The 15064-nt window shown below is 37.6% G+C and overlaps 1 long non-coding RNA gene across 1 annotated transcript; it reads right to left on the reverse strand.

Moving 5' to 3' along the window:
* Positions 1–13291: 13291 nt before the first annotated feature.
* On the reverse strand, positions 13292–13622 carry LOC116171762. Its single transcript, XR_004145512.1, has 2 exons — positions 13440–13622; positions 13292–13385 (listed from the first exon to the last, which is right to left on the reverse strand). It is a non-coding gene; the product is annotated as an uncharacterized LOC116171762 (long non-coding RNA).
* Between the last annotated feature and the right edge of the window lie 1442 nt (positions 13623–15064).

Raw genomic sequence — 15064 nt, forward strand, 5'->3', positions numbered from 1 at the left:
AGATATTGTGGGCAACACGATATTTTGCCTCCAGAAATTTGTGTGTTGCCAGAGACTTGTAGTATAACTTTATGACAAACTCCTTTTCTCCTTGATGCCATGGAGGTTTAGCTTTATGCAAAGTTTGCGTTCTTACTAATCCGCGTTTGTCAATGTCAATACCTGTCACTGTCACTGTGCATGCACTTGTAGGTACAATAATTATTAATGACGTAATAACAACGAGAGTGGCGCTGCGACGATTTGGTGGCCCAGCTCCATACTAACATTTCCAGCTCCATTTGTGTTGCCATTTTTTAAGCCTACACCGTTTGTCTATAGTATATAAAGTCACTGGTAATAGCTAACCCTAATTTGACATTAAATAACCATGTTACTGTTTCCGTAGCATACGCAGATTATCATTTAAAACAAATTCGTGTACAGTTGGTTGTCTATTATAGCTCTCTATTTCATGCCTTTGATTCATTTTTACCACCCGTACATTAGTAAGGCAGATATTGCATTGGGGTAATAAATGACTCACTCATTTTTTTGCGGACATGCACGTTTTGAAGCACCAGGAATCCGTATCAAACAAAATCTCCGGTACCTGTCTGTCGGTCCGTCTGTACTCTCATTTCCAGCTAAACGGATGAACCGATTGGAACCCAATTTGGTACACGTATCCTTAGACATAAAAAGCCGCAGAATCACGCATGCGCAGGTATGTGGGTGGTATCTGGGGTAGGCCACAGCAATTTTTTAGCGCATTTATGAAAAAAATTAGATATAGATTAGATTACTCACTAGATCGATAATTTTAAACTTTGCTAATAAAATACGATCCGTACTACCTTAAAGTTTAAAGTATGCGATATGTTTGCCTTTACTAGAAGAAAGGAACGAACTGCATATCTTAAAAACTGTAGAAGTGGTTAAGACCTCAGACAGACGGAGAAAGGAAAGTGGCCATAATAGCGCCTTCCAACATGGAAAATGCGCTAAAAAGATAGGTTGTTAATTAATGCCATGCATTTCAGGGGGTGGGTGCACTCATCAAAATAAGAAAAAAATGCAAATATGTGCGTGGTCTAAAGGACGCCATTTTTGTTATACAGGGTGGCAAAGTTTCAATTTTGTTCTCGTATTTTGCGTTTTCTCTCTTATGTTCTGGGATAATTGTTTCAAATTTCATAGATCAATTATTTTTTAGAATCTCGCTACAATAAAGTATCAAAATAGTTGGTCGCAGGGTGTTGCATTTTCATTGTCACCCAGTATAACAAAAACGGCGCCTTTTAGGCCATGCTAATATTTGCATTTTTTCTTATTTTGACAAGTATCACCCCCTGAAATATCTGCATGACATTAATTACCATCCTGTATAGAGGGTCATTTATTACTATCGAACTTCATACCGTCTATCAGGCAATGTCCCGGTTACCATTTTGTAGGTTTATGTGTCTCACATTTTTTTGAAAAGCAAAGTTGTACTGGTTGTAAAAAAATGCTACAGTTTTCTGAAGGGATAACGCGTCTGCTTTTTATTAAACGAGTAATGTTTGCGCCCCTTCTTGTCTGCGGCGTAAGCGAAGGGTTACACCGCTTACGCTTAAAGCCGGCCCAGCTTTTTAACCAGTGCAATAAGTTTTTCCGTACACGACGACATTGCGCATGATAATGAAAGTAGCGAGTGCAGTTGCGAGCGCGAGAAAATTGTGCATGTAGTTTCAAGAAAATAAAACGCTGCACTACCTACCGCATTTGCAGTAGCGACTGAACGCCTTGGTTTGATGTCTCTGGTATCGCACCATACGTTTGAAATCCGCATCCCTCCAGCTCTCGCTTCCGTCGAGCCGTACCGCGTTGGTGTGGGTTTGAGTGGACCTTCATCCTCGAAGTGATTGTAGACTGGACAGAAAGAGAGCAACTGACGTTGCTTGCTATTATTTCAATTTTCCCAAAACAATGGTACCAAATTGTAATCAAGGAAGGCAATTCAATTATGAATAGCAATTTTGGATTTGATTGAGAATTGAAGCAGAGAGAAACTACTTGTCGAACCATCCAGTAGCTGGTCAGTAGACCACCTTTTCATCGATTCGTTTGCCTCTAATTAGCAATTGAACAAATTTTTCATTAGTCAGTTGCGCAACGCATTATCATTAAATTTTGGTGTACTTAATGGGAACGTAAGTCGGATGAAACTTGAACCAGGTTAAGTACCCGATTTGGTAATGATACCCTGTCAAAAGAGCAGGTGTCTGATTGGTAATTGTATGTTATTGAAAAACCTCTTTCACCGTCGTCATCAAAACATATCCATCAACGAACGTGATCCACCATGAAGACCTTATCAGGGAAAATAGTCGAATTCAATTCAGAAAATTCTAATCTAAGTTGCTACAGGGAATGTAAGTGAAAGAGGAGGCTTTGGAAGAGAGATCAAGCAGCATTAAAAATGACTGAAGAAAGGAAAAGTGGCAGGGAAAAATAGGATACGTAATGAGGCTTGGATTTTCGCCGCAGATAGGGTCAAGGTGTTTTAGAGGGAGGAATACTACAAGAAAGAAGAAAGATATGGTCCGTAGCATACGCGGACGACTTAGTGATCATGGAAAAAGAGGTCGAACAGATGAAGGAAATGATGGAAAGAATGGAAAGGTATTGGGAAAGGAAAGGACTGGAGCTAAATTTAGAAAAGTCGACTGTGATGAGATTTGAGAAGGGAGGTGGAAGGAAACGGAGGGAGGAAATAATAAAAGCCGTAAACTAATTAAATATTTAGGGTACCAAATGCAAAGAAACAATGGTGAATGGTGTAAATGCACAGATGAAATAAGTATGGAAAAATGAGGTGGTGGCGATGACAGGTGTGGGGAATTAGAGAAAGGGGGTACGGGGGTTCAACAATGATTTTAGGACAATTTCCTGTTCGGTTCAATGGTAAGAGGGGGTTCATGTACGGAATGGCGGTATGGTGGTAGCAGTGGCGGCGCGTAGTGGTGCGTCTTGGGGGTGCACAATTAAAAAACAAGGAGGAAAATTGGGCCACGGGCAAAACGCCGTTGGCGAACATTTTTTGAGTGTCACCGCAACACGAAGTTTTTTGGGCCTATTAAATGGCATAAAAAGCTTATTGGTGAGACCTCTAAATACTCCAGGGTTTATTGAATTTTCTCGTTTTGTCAATGGCTGCGGAGAGCAAGTTCCAAAGCACCACAAAATTTTATACGGTCTATAATTTTGGATAAAACATACCTGTTCTTTTTTACTTCCTCGTTACGTTTTTCGATACTCAAACGGTATGCACTATTTAACTGTTGCCGTATATCTTGCTTACCTAATTATCAATTTAGCAGATATATGATGTGCCTTTGAAGATTGATATTTTTTAATTTATTCGGATAAATGCACTAAGTCTGTAACGCCATTCTTTGTCCATTCTGATGCCTCATCACCGAGCTCATCCCCAAACAACAAACACGGAAAACAATACAGACTATTGTTAAAGTTACAACTGCATAACCAGTCAGTTTTTTTCATATACATGTCTATTTTAAACGATCGTTTATAATCCCGACTTCCTTTATTGATTTTCGATATTTCCAAACTCGGTTTTGGGCGACCCGCATTTTTTATTTTAATTTGATCTTCTAATTTTAGTAAATTAAATTTAATAAATTGTCTAAATAATGAACGGTAACGTCGCAACGTTACTTGTTAAAACCGAAACGATCAACAAGCCCTACTTCGTAGTCCGGCGAATACTAGTTCACAATGAGAGTGTGCTCTTGCTATACTTTACAACTAGGACCTTCGCGGGGCGCACGGGGAAAGGCGACGTAGCGTTTGAACGAATCAGAGATCGTAGCTAAGTGTGCACTGCACGTGAAGGCGGAATGGGAATAATTCTTAATACACGTTCCGCGGTGTGTCAATGTACCCGTTAGGTTTTGCATTTCAGATAAGATAAGTGAACTATTTTTATTGCGAGATACGAACGTGCAAGAATGTTAAATACATAAATAGAATTGCTATTGTTTTCGTTTTCTTAAAAGATTTTTGGGAGTGCACGTGCTCATGTGCACTTATTGAGAAACCGCCACTGGGTGGTGGAAGGTATGGGAGGAACTTAAAGTACAAAGAAGATACTATAAATGGGTATTGGGGTTAAACGGAAGGACATCAAATTGTATATTTATTAGAGGAAGAAACTAAAATGGAAAAGATAGGAATAGAGTCGGCGCGCAGGGCGGTAAGATTTGAGGAAAGGTACGATAGAGAAATCAAAACGAATTGGTGAAAGAATGCTTGACAACGAGGATGAAGGCAAAAGGAATGTGGGAAGAACTAAGAGAAAAATATTACGAGAGGGCATCATATGAACGAGTTGAGGTCGAATTGATGAGACTAGGAAAATATGGATCAAAAGCTGGCACAAGAGATCTGGATGCACCAAAATATTTGTGGGAAACAAGAACAATATTTAAAAAATAGCGAGATTCAGATGCGGAAATGAAGAGAGAGGGAAAAGAAATAGAAGAAGAAAGGAAGTGTAGAATATGCGGAGAGGAAGAAGAGGACAGAGAACAAATGTTATGGAACTGTATGAATGTGGAAATGACAGGGAGGTGTAGGAGTGGGGTGCTGGTTTAGAGGGGTAAAGGGGAGAAGTGGATAACGTGAATTTTAAAGAAAAGAAGGGAAAAGCATTTAACCCACTGCTGAATGAGACCAATAATGCTCCGCTCCGAGGCTTCCCTCGGGCTTGAGGCGATCCAATCACAGTCCTTGCCCTGCACCTTTGCGTCCGACATGAAACAGCGACATTTCAAGTGCTTCTTCCTGGGTCCAAAAAACGTGGAAATGGAGTGTAGCTGAAATAGTTTGCCACTCGGTTTGCCACCATGCACAGCAGCCATTCAGCGAGGAATTTTGATTGACTTCAGCTCTCAGAAAACGCACAACACCTCTCTTTCCCTCGTTCGACGCCTCCATGCAGACGCTGTCACTTTAAACAATTGGTATACGGGCTGCCCTAGTGGCCACTACGGAACACATGCTAGCCGTGTGCCTTATACTTGTATTTAGATTACTGCAGAAAATTCATTTTTACTTTTTTTCGATAACGGTCGCAAATACGAAAAAATTACAAGAGGCCGAAAAGTTTCTAAAGAAACCAGAAAATTAAATTCTTGTTTCGCAGTCTACCAGTGACGCATCGAAAAAAAGTTCAGGGGTAAAAAATAATACACAACCCCTTAAAAAACAACACCCTGTACCCTGTACATGACCAATGATGTAAACCCTTCAGTGTAAATTATACCTATTTCAAATTTGAGCGAAATATCTCAAAAACTGCAGAGAGAAAATCTTCAAAGTTTTGAAATTTAACATCCTGTAGATCGGTAACAAAGCGTGTACGTGGGGGGACCCTCGGGGGGACCTATGTGAACTTTTAGTCATAAATTAAGTCAAAGAATTAGCCCCTTCCGTATTTACATTCTATTTAGGAACATCCTGTATACGTACTGTCATTTCAAGTCCCTGAACGGTAAGGTTTTCTGTTTTGAACAAGAGAGGGATAATAAATTAATAAATAAATAAATCAATAAATAAATAAATAATTCAGAATCAGAGTAGTACCTACCTACATACTTATAATTAGGGCTACTTGCTTCCGGTCTGGAAACTAAGACTTTTTCAGAAAACCTACCCCTTCCTTCTCACAAGTGGAATACTTTAATCATTAATATTAACATGTTTGAATATCTGACGAGTTCGAGAGTGCTAGACGAAATAAAAAATCCAGAATGAGAAACCCGATGAGCAGTAAAGACATTATTATGAATATATCAACAGTGACCACTCAATAATATCACCGCGCTGGTAATTGAGATTAATTTGTTAGAATACTCATTTTCTTATCTCTCACTTACAAAACTTCTACATTTAACAAAAAAATATTTAAAAAACAATACCCGTTAGAAGATCAAGATATTCTAATAAGGCGAAGGCTATTGTTGTGTGTAGTGTGTTAGTAAAGGTGCAGGCGGCCTCCCACGCCGGCTATGATAATGAAGAGAGTAATTAATTACAGTCTACGCGTGAGACGGACGCACCTGTAGTTAAAAGACGTATGTACACCTCGAGCGCAGTTGTAACTACAATTATCGAACAGAATTCGTTATTAAAACACTTTAATTGGGACTAATTATTCGGATAAAACCCAGAACAATTCACCGCTTGCGATGGCTACAGTCGTGAAAGTGTCTTTTGCTTGGCAAATGAAATGCACCCAAAATGTGCCCAGAGGCAAGGTACACATTTATCATATTCGACTTAATTTGATTCCATTAACACGCCCATGGGCGATTGATATCGAGTTATTAGACTCTACCATTTAAGATACTTGAGGGGATTGCATTTCTACCTATATATTTAACATGTTAGTTAACAACATTTTGACATTTACAAAAAATAATAAGCCAAATTTATCTTTCTGAGGGTATAAATAATTGCTTTCAACACGTTACGCCTACAAATAAACCAAAAGCATAAATATGTTCCGCTAACGGCCCACAGCTTAATATGTGCACCAATTTCGTTCCATTCCAAAACTCTTTACGATGTCGACCTATATGCTTCTCACTTACTCACGACACTGGATAACATTAGCTGGAACGGTTCGATCGATTATTTCCAAAAAGTAAGAGCGCAAAGTTGAGAAATGAATGAAACATATCAACTGTTAAACTGGCTTACCCATTTTCAGATTCTTAATGAATTTACCTCTGCGACTATTACACGGGCCGTATCCACTGCCGCATACAAACCCCGTTAAATTATTGGCGGCACTTACATGTATTTACTAACCGAACTTCTTTTTGCCTTGTTGGACAACTGAGTCGGCAATGTTGATCGGCGATAACAATTGACTTATCGTTTCTGCAGTGAAATTTATGCGATTTACAGGAAGTGCCGTCAGCTGATACCGGTTGAGATTACAAGCTTTCAAGGGGCATTTGTTCCTTATTCCTTTGTCTTCTGATAGTTATATGCACTTGAGCGCAGGAAATGTATATACTAGCAAATTCAGTAGAAGATACATTTCAATCCGTTTCGGATTAGAATTGTTTTAGACACTGGTGTGAAGTTATTATAAGGTTTACTATTGGATGCCTTGCACGGACAATTACAGTATGGGAAAATTGGTTTGGAAAAGATAAAGAAACCACTCCAAATTTAGGTTACATTTATAATTGCTTCTTCCGCCAATTGTCTCTACAATTATTTATTTTATCGTCAAGAAAAAATGAACAAGATACGAAGAATCTCATACGATTTTCAGTAGGGGAATTTTTTGCCACTCAGCTCGTATTCGGAAAACAGACTTTTAATCCGGCCCATATTCAATAGCGGTTTTACATCGCTGCCTCTTTCTGTTCTCAAGTTAGATGAGGAACAGACGAACCGACAGACGGACAAAACCATTACATAAGCTACAGCTCAAAACGTTTCCAATAGCGGTAGGTAGGTGTGGATATTTTTTTTTGAGTAGAATTTCTCAGGGTTGGGCGGTTTTAGGGGTTGAGTATTATGAAGTATACAGAGTGGTTCCATTAGATGACTAGCTACCACAAATTTTGTTGTTTGATTTTTCGTCAATGGTTTTGCAATAAATTATTTGCTCTCTCTCGGGTTCTAGGTGCGTCACTGGTCGATCAATTGCGTGAGAAACGCCAGGCTATCGGAAGATTAGGTACAGTTAGTAGCTTTTACGTGACTAAACGGTTGATTCACATTTGTTATACTTATCCGGTCATTAAGTAGCCTGGGAACTGCGAATTTGCACAGATATACTGACATGATGGTTTCTATCTAATGACCTTTCTAAACGCGCGATTGGTCGGAGGGGATAAAGTTTATTGGCTAAACGATTTACTCCCCGGACTGATTAGCTACCATTTAGTAGGCGCATACTGTAAATTTAAAAAAAAGTGGAGATTCAAAGAGAGAGTTTTTCGGAAGCATTAAGCGTTAAGTGGTCAGCAGGAAGCCATGTAGAGACTCTACTCCTATCATGCGGCTAACCGCGAAGTATTACGGTCAGCGATGGTAAAAAAAAGCGTTTGGTATGTGAAGTCACGAAAAGGTAAAGTTGCCCATGAAAATGTTCGGGAGAAATTTAATAGCATTGCATTGGGCGGTTCTAGTCGCGAAGCGAGAGATCTAATCAGCTAAACACTAAGAAACTGAATCAAAATCAGCTAGTAAAAGTATCGGGAATTAATTTGCGTAAATATTATTACCGGAAGCTTTCTTCGTAGAATATGCGCAATTAAAGTATTTGGGACTGCCCTTTTAAAGTTGTCAAGACGGTCGTCAGTCAAATTACCGTTAGCAGAAGGGCAAAATCCGCCTGAATTTCAACTTGTGAAACCCAAGGGCCAAGTTTAGGAACGTATAAAGACCGTGAACCTGTATGCCATTGTCTTTTCAATCCTTGCAACAAATAACACTGCTTCGCAGCCGGTATCTATAAAAAAAGCGAAACGTAAGCGAGATCAGTACCTGTTTTGCAATTTGATGGGTATAAACGATGTGGGTATCTTTATCGTGCTATATTTGACGTATGCCTTCTTGTCCCAAGATATAAAACTGTGATCCCGGCAACACTAAAGCGCCCGTGTCTGTTGCTCTAATAGTGATCGTTTCCCCCACACTTCACCATCTCCATGGCGTGCAATATGATACGACTATCAGCTTTATTGCTATAGGTGATTTATTTCATGTATTTGTGTGGCCTATGCCGGGGTTTTTGTCCCGTAGAAGGTTTCCCTGGTATGGTCTTGTAGTGTACGTAATATATTTATTTGTTCTTGTCATTTCTTACGCATCAAAAGTTCTGTCTTTTATTTAATTCCCTCCCGATTATGTCTCACATCACAACACATACAAGAACCCATAACACAACGTAGGAGTTCATTCGATTCGTGGCACCCATATCGAGCCGATTGCCATCCAAATGCAAAAGTGCCGCAAAATGTCCATCGTTTCGACTTGAATGATAGGTGGCTCTGCTCGTAGTTTTTTCTGAGAGTTGCCAACGGTAAAACGGTGAAACAAATAGACCACTAGGACCATTACACATTGAAGCGAACCTATCTTGTATGCTTATTGGTGCTTCCCTTCATCAATGTCATCACTCTTTCATCATCACAGTGCTCTTTTGCATTTCCCTAGTATTCTGGCAACTTCAGCGCCTTCAAAAGTGTACTTTAGAAGTTATTATTATATAAGTAATTCCCTTGCTCTTTTTCATGTTCAAATTCAGCCGGATTACAATGTAACAAACGCAATTTTTAGGATCGCTAGACCTACTTCTGTTCATGTTTCGTATGAGGAGGCATATGTATAAATTTTCGTATGGTGAGCAAAATACGAATTATTTCAAGAAATTCCCCTAGAAATTGTAGTTCTCGTAACGAATGTTGCCGAGTGTTACAGAATACAGGCCTTCTGCTTCCTAACGCACAATTCACAAACTGATAACGTATGGGCCATCTTTGGTTCAAACTACCTACTGTAGTTACAAGCGAAATGGCATATATATAAAATAAAACTTCCAGGCGGACTGCCTATACCTAAAAAAAGCTACTGCATCTTATTAACGTGATTAGCACAAAATTTCAAATTAGTAGAAATAATTACCAAAAATGGTAATGATCTTTTCCTTCTCATTGATTTGTTTTTAATTATTAGCTGTACTGAATTCAAAACCACTTCCGACGAATAATTTGGGTTAACTTTTTATCGAGTAAGCATATAGAAGTAAAATTCAAGTTAAGGAAGTCTGGAAAAAGGAATATACCTATGTTCCCTTATAAAACCTATTTTCTTCACAGCGTGCAAATTTGGCAATATTCACAATTTTATAATTTTACGTAAATCGCAAATAAATAAACGTCGCGGTGTTAATGCATTATTATACTTAAACGTTGATTAGAATTCAGTCTTTATATAAGGGGAAGAACGCAGAATTTCGTTTAATGAACGGGCGAATGGGAAAAGATGAAAGGTTCCTATACTGATACACAAAATTAGTTTTTTAAACATATACATTTGACGTGCACCGATCAACCAATAGCTTCCCCGTGTATAAATAATATTTAATTTACTCATTCCAGTTCGTTTATACTTTCAAAGGGCGCGGTAACAAAATTAAGGATCAGAAGAAAATTTTGGTTAATCTGTTTACTTATGCAAAGCTTAAATAAACATACGAATCAAATACGCTATTTGGTTTGAAAGCCCTCATTTTGTGAATTTGAAGCTTAATTAGCGCATTTTTTTAAAGAATTAGATGTCTCCACTGTAATCTGTCAAATTGTTTGCTAACAAGCTGTAGTATGTGCAGTCAGACTGTAAGAGAGAAAATGAATAGTAAGCTAATTATTACGATATACATCGATGAGTCATATCCAAGAATCGACGGCGCAGACAATACCTAAGTTTGAGTATCCATACTCTTGAAAAATTGACCAAATTATAAATTACAAACGTTGATCTAAGTTTTACGAAAGTAATCTCTATCATATTCCTTGAAGAGGAAATACGTCATTAATTACTTATTACTACTATTATTTTAATTCCAGTGGGTTTTTGGGCGCGATTTTATTGATATGTATTTATAATGCAGGTTAAACTGAGAAACTCAATTTCCCGCACCGTTATTACCACTTAATTGTTATTTTCTGGCCGAGTTAATTGGGGACCTTAGTATTGGTACGCATACTCGCGCCCTGTAACAATCTCCAGTTTATCAATTGGCCCTGAACATAAAAATGCACCGCAGCTTAAAAAACAAACTACGCGGCTACCAGCAAATGCCACTTCAACGCAGCCAGCCCTCAACTTCTCTCTTAGAGGTGCAGAATTCATCTTTGCTTTTCGCGCACTGCACTTACACGCCAACTTCTCCTCGCACCTTATACATGCCGTCTTAATTCTACACAGTATGCGTTCGTCGACCTAATATAATCCCATGATAAACATACAATTGTAACAATTTTAGGAAACTTTTATTAAAACACAATGTTACGCCTATGTTTCTAAAGATTGAATTTATCGAGATTTTGGCGCGAGGATTTCCCAATGCATAGAATCAATCGATTTTAAGAGAGCGGAAAGTAAAGTTCTGTTCTGGCGCTCTCCAGATACCAAATATTTATAGACCGATTTTTCAGTCATTTTCATAATTTAAAATTCAGCTATTGAGCTATTTTTGGGCTAAGAAGGGTTTGAAACTGTAAGTGCGTTTTCACTTTATTTCAATAATTAATTATACTCATATTTTAGCTTCTTTGTTTTGGTTATTGCGTTATACCTACTTAATTGTAATACCGAGCGTCGGACCAATCGCCTCGCCAGTTCAAATTAAGGACGTTTTACGTTACCATCAACTCAGAGCCGGACAAACCGGAAGAAGACCAGCCACTAACAATCGCAAGTAGCTTAATTACAAGTTACGAGTAGCAAGTTAAAAGCAACTCAATAAAGAAAGTTAGCCGGTGCATGTGTGTACTTTATTTTACCTTCGATATCAGAACAGTTTTATTGTTCATTTTCTAATGCTAAAGATACATTTTCCTTTAACTACAATATAGAGAGTAAAACGTAATTAACTTTAACATTACCACCCTGATCTCGCCCCATTGGACTTCCATTTGTTTTGACCTCTTAAAGCGGCTCTCTTATTAACACTGTTAAAAGGAGCAAAAGTGGCCTGTGGATCAAACCCAAAGGATTGTATGCTAAGTAAATACTCGTAAGTGCCCCTTCACACTGAGCTGCTCAGCAGTTTTGCACTGTGTCCCATTCCGTGGCTAAGCAGCGCTGCTAAGTCGCCCAGTTTGAGGGGGCACTTACGAGTATTTACTTTGAATTTTGCAAGTATAAGCATATGCTCCCTTTTATTCATATGGGCCATGCCATTAGAAGGACGATGGGCCACTTTTTCAACCTACATCCTTTAATTATATAATAGTTAATATAAGGTATATTTTACATAGTCACACATTTTTGATATTCAATGGCCCATATGAATAAAAGTAAGCAAATGCTTATACTTAGCAAAATTCAAAGTAAATACTCGTAAGTGCCCCTTTATACTGGTTTGTTTAGCAGCGCTGCACTGCGTCCTGTCCTTCTGCTTAGCAGCGCTGCTAAGTCGCCGAGTGCGAAGGAGCACTTAAGAGTATTTACTTTGAATTTTGCAAGTCTAAGCATTTGCTTACTTTTATTCATACGGGCCAATGTCGCGGAGAATTTCAGGATTACTACTTATATAACAAATATACTATCGCCGCCACAAGAGAAGAGCCCTGCGTCATCAATGTACGAATGCATAAATCCAAGGTGTTGATACTTACATCTCAAAAATTTGCGCAACCCAAAAAAGGACAGAGACCGAAACAAGTTCTTGGGATATAATAGACGTGCGCTTTTGAAAAGCTAAATGTAATGAAAAGAGATAACCTATAACGCTTGTCAAGTTTAACATGCATATTGGATGCTGATTTGACCAACGTCGTAATACTCCTAATTATTTTCAAATTTTCCATAACCTCTTTTGCTCTTCGTTTTTGTCATTCTTCTTTTACCTACGTTTTTTTTTCAACTTTCCTGTTCTTTATTGCATTTTTACAAAAAAAGTTCTTTTCACAACTATTCCTTCCTTTGTAAATTCATTTACGTTTATCCATTCCCTACACTTAGCCTGTAGTATGTCTGTTCAAGGCAAAACCTTGCATAGACAAGCACAGCAGCTTGTTCTGAATTTAATGGACTATTTTCAACGGGAGAAGGAAAACGGTGGTCCTTTATTACCCCTCTCCTGTATACAAGAGGTAAGCAATATGATAACGATTTTGTTTGTCATTACTACGTTAACGTTGCGGCTGCTCCCTTATCATTGCGAGTTTAATGCGATAGAACTTATATGGGCACATTCAAAAACATATTATGACAAACACATCGGTAGAGATGGTTACAAGGATGAAAACGTGCTTGCAATGTGGAACGAAGCTCTACAGCATTGCGATCCAACCATCTGGGCAAACTGTGTTCGTCATACAGAAGACACGATAAAGCTATGGTATAAACGTGAAGAAAAGTTGGATGTTACAGTAGGCGACATGGTGATTAACGTGGATGATGGTGACGATACTTCTGAAGAAGACTCATCAGACGATGATTAAATATTAGATGAATATACGTTTATTTTTCCAACAAAACAATGTAATTGGTATAAGGATATGTATTGAATTATAATTTTTCTGTACCTACAAATGTTGCATGGCTCTTATAGTATAAAACTTCACATTTCATCCAGTCACCTAAAAATCAAACAAGTTCGGTTATCTTTTTGAATCAGGTGTAAATATCCTTACCTTGCATAAGTTGTTGTTAGATTCTAGGTGTAATTTGAGTAATTACCTCCGTAATTACTAATTCTGCTAGCAGTTTTCCCATTTAGAATGATATAACCTACAAAATTAATTTCTAACTGTTATATGATAAAACAACGAAGCTTATGGCTCACCTTTTGAATTGATACAGTAATTACACCAAAACGTCTACAGTTTTCTTCGATTTTGTATAAATAAGCTGTTTTCTTTCCCCTACCTAATAACTAAATTTGACAAGTAAACAACTGAATTGGGATTTGCTGTTGCTCTTTTTAAACCTTTGCGAAACTACGCCATCTAGTACATTTTTCAACAACTTTAATATTTATTATTACGGAACTATTTTGACTTTGATTTTAAATCTTAAATCACACGCTTGTAGATGATGACGCAGGGCTCTTCTCTTGTGGCGGCGATAGTAAGTTATTCGTCACTCAAAATCACTTCAAAAGACCAAAACAACTAGGTCTTAACGCAAAATGAACTTACTTTATTTTGGCAATCGATTTTGAAATTTTTTTAATTTAGTAACCACTTGACTTACCTAAAATTAACATGAAACTCAAGACTTACTGGGTTTCTAAACACACGTGTTAATTTTTTTAAAAAACAATACCTAATCTTAAAATCTACCCCAAAACAAATTTAATGTTCTTCATAGATTAAAGAAAAACAATATAAAAACACCAGTGACAATTTCCACCCTAGAAGTTAATATTGCAAATTTAAAAAAATGTAGTCTATGGCCAATAGAAAAAGATGAAATTACATTGGTCAATAAAAGCAATTCAAGCTTCGGAAAATCCGACCTAAGGTTTTTAATGCGTTGATGTGGTGAACTTAAAAAGACAAACTGGACTGTATTTTATGCAACCCACCCTATTTTTCATATTTGACAATCTATTTTTAATTGTTTTCAACGCCCAAACTATCCTGCAGAATGAAATCTACAACGTCAAAATAGTTACCTCGAATAGCCAGTACCTACTTGTTTTTTTTTGTGAAAATAGGACACAAAACCCTGAAGCTTAAATGTTAAAGTTCTTATTATTGGTCGACTGTAGTGTGGCCAGGTAACGACGAAAAAAATAATTAATAACAATAACGTGTTAGATCATTTTTACGTTGTCTAATGGAGAGCTATATTTTAAACTAGTCAAAAAATTAAAATTTTTTAAATTCCTGATGAGAATATTACAGCGCATTATAATAAATCCTGTCAGTACGCTAAGGAAGAGAGAAGAACGAGTTTTGAATTGTGTTTATGTACTCTTGGAGATGCTGCATATTCATTTGTGTGTAATTTAATAATACGTATCAAGATTATTCGAAACAAAGAACATATTTGGTTAAACTGGTAGTATTAAAGTTAGAGTTATCACTGAAAAAAAGAACCCCCAAAACAAATCCTGTATTCTGATTGGCGCCAATGAACTGGCGCCGTCTCTTATAAGCTTCCATTTTTTTAAGGATCCACTTTGAAATTTATCGAGTAACGTCACAATAAAATGAAATTAAATTAATACAGCCTTATATCGTTTCTACCGATCAGGCTGGTTATAAAAAATCTTAAGAATGTTGCTGCTTCGCGTCTTCTCTCTGTACCC

This window comes from Photinus pyralis, unplaced genomic scaffold (genome assembly GCF_008802855.1).
Source record: "Photinus pyralis isolate 1611_PpyrPB1 unplaced genomic scaffold, Ppyr1.3 Ppyr1.4_LG5, whole genome shotgun sequence".
Classification (NCBI taxonomy): domain Eukaryota; kingdom Metazoa; phylum Arthropoda; class Insecta; order Coleoptera; family Lampyridae; genus Photinus; species Photinus pyralis.